The 6135-nt window shown below is 49.2% G+C and overlaps 1 long non-coding RNA gene across 1 annotated transcript; it reads right to left on the bottom strand.

The window, feature by feature from the left end:
- Positions 1-2743: 2743 nt before the first annotated feature.
- Positions 2744-4014, bottom strand: LOC134174826 (uncharacterized). Its single transcript, XR_009968802.1, has 3 exons — positions 3769-4014; positions 3263-3429; positions 2744-2884 (listed from the first exon to the last, which is right to left on the bottom strand). It is a non-coding gene; the product is annotated as an uncharacterized LOC134174826 (long non-coding RNA).
- Positions 4015-6135: the final 2121 nt, after the last annotated feature.

Below are 6135 nucleotides of genomic sequence, written 5' to 3'. Positions count from 1 at the left end.
CTGACGCCGTTCCACATGCTGGATGGATGCATTGTAAAGACATCCCCTTCCATCCCATCTCCTGCTGCTTGGCGTGCAAAGATAGGGCCTTAAAAGGGGGAGAAAAAGATGGCAAGGTTGTTTTGGGTTCTTTCCATAATAGCACAGAACCTTTCAGAGGTAGCTCTCTTCCTGCTTCCCAAGACAATCAGAATGTGAGCATTTTGTATGTTCTGGAGCATTTACCTGGATTTTGTAAGAAAGAGTAATACAAAATAGCAGCAGAAGACTGGCCTTTGAAGGTGCCCTTAAGTCACACTTGCACCCAGTGACATGTTTGAATGGGAATCACTTTGTGTTTGGAGGTAAACTTCAGAGGGAATTTTTTATTGATCCCATGCCAAGGGGAGTATTAACCTTTTAAATACAAAGCCTTCATATATATATATATATATATATATACACACACATATATACACACACACACAAAATACAAAAGCTGGCAATTTTGAGAACCTCACTGTACAAGATGGGGTTGTCTTTTTCTCCCTAGTAATTTTTTAAACATAAATGCTCAGGTATTCAGTATTTCTCTACCCTTCTGTTGCTGCACTTTAGAACTACTAAGAAAGAAACCCTGCCATCTGCAGCATTTCAGTTCTTCAGTTCACCATTTTCAGGGTGTTCTGGTTGCTCTTCCCTTGCTGATGGGCAAAGCACAAGAGGACAGGACAGGGATCTGCCTCCTGCCAGAGGGGCTTGTGGAGACGGGGCTATTGTGGTTGAGCAGGACCTGGGCTTCCTCCTCACTGAGCTGCAGTGCCCAGAGCAAGGCACTTAACAGCACACAGCCTTTGTCCTCATTAGGTTTCAGTGTTAACAGGGCTCACCTAAGCTGCTTTTTTGCTCCACTTCAAGCATCACACAGCATCACTACAAGCACCCAGCACAGTCTAGGGCTGGACCACTTCCACTTGTTTCCCATTTTGGAAGCAATAGCATCCAGATCACGAGAGCTAGCATCAGTTATTAAGTCACCATTTTCAGAGGTTGGCAGGGAGAAGCCACTGCCCAGGGCAGAGTCAGAGCCCTGCCCAGCCAGCAGGATGCTACAGGGCAGCAAACCCAAAGGGACCCATCCCTTCACAGTATCACAGTATGCTAGAGATTGGAAGGGACCTCAAAAGATCATCTAGTCCAATCCCCATGCCAGAGCAGGAACACCTAGATAATGTTACACAGGAATGTGTCCAGGCGGGCTTTGAATGTCTCCAGGGAAGGAGACTCCACAACCTCCCTGGGCAGCCTGTTCCAGTGTTCCGTCACCCTCACTGAGAAGAAGTTCCTTCTCAAGTTTAAGTGGAACCTCTTGTGTTCCAGTTTGTACCCATTACCCCTTGTCCTATCATTGTTTGCCACTGAGTAGAGCCTGGCTCCATCCTCGTGACACTCCCCCTTTATATATTTATAGACACTTATAAGGTCACCCCTCAGTCTCCTCTTCTCCAAACTATAGAGACCCAGCTCCCTCAGTCTTTCCTCATAAGGGAGATGCTCCACTCCCTTAATCATCTTTGTTGCCCTTCGCTGGACTCTCTCCAGCAGCTCCCTGTCCTTCTTGAACTGAGGGGCCCAGAACTGGACACAATATTCCAGATGGGGTCTCACCAGGGCAGAGTAGAGGGGAAGGAGGACCTCTCTCAACCTACTAACCACCGCCCTTCTAATACACCCCAGGATGCCATTGGCCTTCTTGGCCACAAGGGCAGTGTCGGCTCATGGTCATCCTGTCGTCCACTAGGACCCCCAGGTCCCTCTCCCCTACACTGCTCTCTAGCAGGTCGTTCCCCAACCTATACTGGAACCTGGGGTTGTTCCTGCCCAGATGCAGGACTCTACACTTTCCCTTGTTATATTTCATCCCGTTATTCCCTGCCCAACTCTCCAGCCTGTCCAGGTCTCGCTGGATGGCAGCACAGCCTTCTGGTGTGTCAGCCACTCCTCCCAGCTTAGTGTCATCAGCAAACTTGCTGATAGTACACTCGATTCCCTCATCTAAATCGTTGATGAATATATTAAATAATACCGGTCCCAGTACTGACCCTTGAGGCACTCCACTAGTTACAGGCCTCCAACTAGACTCAGCCCCATAGACTACAACTCTCTGGCTTCTCTCCTTCAGCCAGTTCACAGTCCACCTCACTACCTGATCATGCAGACCACACTTCCCTTGCTTCACCTCCAAACACTACAGGGGTTTGTCTCCTTTGTTTGCAAGGGTTTGGGTTTCTGTGACCAACCCCAGGGCTGGTTGTTCCCAGTCGGAGGAGTGGAACACTTCTGCCTATTCCCCTGCTTGCCAAAGCTCCCAGTGTGACTCCCGGCAGCTCCTGCTCCCTGCCTGGCCAGCCCAGGCTCCATCCCAGAGCTGTCTGCAGCAGAAGGAAGAAGAAACCACAAACTGGTTTGATGTTGGAGCCAGCCATATTGATTCAACTCTTTCCCATCCCTTTGCCTTCCCAAACTGAGAGCAGCCCAGACCATTTTATCATCTGTTTTCCTAGAGGGAAATACTTATCCTTTCATCTCAGTGCTGTGGTTAAATCCCGAGCTGATGGAAAGACCTCAGTGCTGACCAGTGAGGGAGCTGGTGCTTGAGCATCATTTGGGACCAGCGGAGGGTGACCGAGTCTCCCTCTTGGGGGTTCATCTGCAAAGGAAACAAACCCTTCCCATCAGAAGTCATTTACAGAGTGCAGGATTATGGACTTGGGTGTTTAAATGCTGAGGAGTTCCAGGAATGTCACTTCTTGGGGGGAGGAAAAAGCAGTTTCTGCCCCATCACATGTCCCGTGTCACCAGCCAGGCAAGTCCCACACTGGGACAGCTGAGAGGGCACCAGAGACTTAGAAAAAGAAAACAGGACTGGGAATTACTTAATTAGAAACAGTTTTCTCCTTTAATGCTCTGCAATTGCTTTGAGGTTAGTAGAATTATTAGTATTATTAATCACTGGATTTCCAGAGAACTAAAGTTAATAGTACCATAATTGGGGCACACCATCCAGCAGCAACTGCTCAGTGCCAGCAGGCAGCTAATTAGGGCTTCCAGCCCTTCTCTTTAGGCAGATCTTGCTTCTTCGAAGTCTACACCATGGATAACTCAGCTGCAGAGGGTTAAAAGCTGAGGTAAGTGCAGCAGCAGCCACAAATTAGCAAGGCTGAGACTTCCAATGGCTCTGCCCAGGTTTCCAGTCCTGCCCATCACATCTCAGGCCACTTACTTGCCTTTAGGTGCCTTTGGATGCATCCCAAGGCAGGCAAGGAAAGGTGCTTTCTGTATGAGGTCCTCCAGCTGGAGCCAGGCCACAGTGATGTTTTGGTCCTGAACAGGCTGGGAGGAAGCTTTTCTGTCCAGGTTTGTTGGTTAATGAGGCTGTTATTGCTCTACCTGCAAAGAGTGAAAGGGGATTTACATAGTGAAGTACTGAAGGTAAAAGGATAACCACGATAAGGAATGAAGAGGGGAGGGTGGCAGGATACTAAAGTAAGGGATATCCCAGTCCTTCATTTGAAGAGGGAGCTCCTTCCGGATGTGATAACGCTCACCAAGTCTCTTAGCACTACAGGAGAGCCTTGCTAACATACCATACCATCACCCACCACCAACACAGCAGCCCAGCTTGCTATGGAACTGGGATGGAACGTCTCATGGAGTGCTTCAGAACCGAGAACTGAAAGAAAAGATGAAGAATAAAAGAAAGCAGGTACATTCACTAGTCCCAGTCACCATCTCTGGCAACACAGTGAGCTCAGGGTTAAGATGAAGGCTGAGCACTCACAGAACCCAGGATGAATGGGACAGACATGAAAGGCTGGTGCAGCAGGAACTGAAGAAGACACACCACCATTCCAACACCCTTCAGAGCAGCTTGTCCATCTCTATCCTACCCAGTCACACATAAGACACCCTTTTCCTCCTGCTGCCTGCTTTGCAGACAGCCAAACACTTCAACCCCTTACAGTCACCCCTGCTGCAGTGTGCCAAGTCCCAGCCTGCTTCCAGGGCCGGTTTATAAACCCTTGGAGCCGCCCCTTTGCCAGCTGCTGGGAATCAGCTCTTCCCAGCAGGTCCATCCCCTCATTGCCCCTGCAATTGGCATCCCATCCCGATGGACCTCCCAGCCCTTGCTGCCCCAGCAGCTTTCACTCTCCCTGGATGCTGTAGGCTCTTGCTGGCCATGGCAAACAGAATCTGCCTTCATTCCATGGTAGAAACTTCTACACATTGATGCCAGAGTGTATCCAGAAATTGGAGAACACAGGAACATGTTTGCATCCCTACTCAAGAAGGAGATAGTAATTGCAACTTAATTGCATTAGTGCTAACTGCAAATTACCTGCCGGTGGAAAATGAGGAGGTTAAAGCTGACTAAACAATGCAAATTAAAGATGCAACCGGCAGTATGGCCACACATTATGAATAAACCTAGGTTTAGCCTGGACAGAGAAAGCAGGTTTAGGTCTCTTGTGCAGACACGGTGGGACAGTGTCTGCCCTCCCCCACGTGGATGCTGCTGAGTGACCCCCTCAGGTTACAGACCTGAAATCGACATTTAGCCCATCCCACAGCCTATTAAGATAATGAAACCCAAATTCCGGTGTGAGTTCAGGTGCCTGGTGCAGGGAGGATCAGCAGCCAAGCCGTGCCATGCGGTTTAACCCTCAGATGCTGCTGCTGAGTCTTCAAGAAAGCAGCCAAGACCTAGATGGATTAGAAAAACACTGAGCAAATCAGGCTTGAACCAGCAGCACATCACGTGTGTAGCAAAAGGCTTTGGTGCCAATACTTCATCATTTTAAACCAGGGTTGCAGGCTGCCTGCGCAAGGCATTGCCAGTGAGGTGATGCCCTGCTGTATTCATCCTCCCGATGTCTCAAAGTGCTGCTCAGGCCATTGCCCTCCTTCTCAGGGCAGGTATGTCCATGGGCATTGCCCAGCTTTTAGGCACTGCCCAGTGAAAAGGCGCATTTCCCAGTGTCCAGCCCATTCAATACTGGTCTCTCCTTAGGGAGACAAGCCCGAGCAGGGACAGGTCACCCAGAGGCCCCCCAGGCATCACTGGAGATGCCCGTGTGCACCTGCTCTGCCTTTTTCTCTGTTTTCAATATGAAGGAAGGGAGGAATGAAGCCACGTGTTCACAAGGTCAGGGATGGATTCCAGGGAGTTTTGTTTGGGGTTAGCATTAAACATTTCACTGGTGCTTTGTCTCTGTGTGGCTGTGCATTGTTGGTCTTCGTTTTATGCCAGTCGAAGTTACCCCACAGCACTGAAGGTTCATAAACCTCCAGCAAAGCATTTGAGCTGCTTTCACAGCTGAATTCATCCTCCCAGCTTAGTTATTTTCCCTTTGCAGAGGGACCATTGGGGAAAACAAACAATGGTTGTCTTTGAGGTGCAGAGCTCTGCTGAGACCATCTTTATATGGTTGATTACAGTGGGTTTTAAACCCAATCCCAAACTTCACTGGAGAACCCAAGTTCTTCCTGTAGAATTTCCTAAAGCCTCTAAAGGTGGGAATGCTCCAGGAGCGATTTCCCTGGAGAGGTTCCTTTGGTTGGGCTGCAGCTCCAGGGTTGGTGTTCGAACCAGCAGGGACCTGCCTAGTACATGTTGTAGGAAATATCCCTTCTTGGTTCCTGATCTCCACAGAAAAGCATCATTTAGAAGGAAACCTCCAGCCTGCAGAGAGATGATGTAAAAAGTGTCTGCGCTTCCCAACCAAGGGGTTTGTGGCTAAGTCAGAGCTTCGTTACCAGGGACTGCCTCATCTCCTGTTATTATTTGTCTCATACTTTGGTATTCTTCTGGCTTCTCATCATTTCAGCTCCTCTGAACCTCCCTTACCCTGTTCCTCCAGCTTTGCTGTTCTTGTAAAAAATGCCCAGATTTCCATTTTCCCAGGTTTCCATTTGGGGTTTCCTGTGCAAGCCATGGGCTCCACTCCTGCCCCTGCATCTCATACCTGGAATCGGTCCCCACCTCCCTTGGGACAGCAGCAGCAGCAACTCAAACCTCATCTTGACTTGCAGCTGTTGGTGCTTCTCTGGGTAAGCACTGAAGTGTTAGGGATTTTGGGCAGCACCATAAAAGCG

The sequence above is a fragment of the Pezoporus occidentalis genome, unplaced genomic scaffold (assembly GCF_034315485.1).
Source record: "Pezoporus occidentalis ecotype Australia unplaced genomic scaffold, CSIRO_AGI_Poc_V1 ctg63, whole genome shotgun sequence".
Taxonomy (NCBI): domain Eukaryota; kingdom Metazoa; phylum Chordata; class Aves; order Psittaciformes; family Psittacidae; genus Pezoporus; species Pezoporus occidentalis.
The sequence above is the reverse complement of the archived record's forward strand: the minus strand, read 5'-3'. Positions and strand labels throughout refer to the sequence as shown.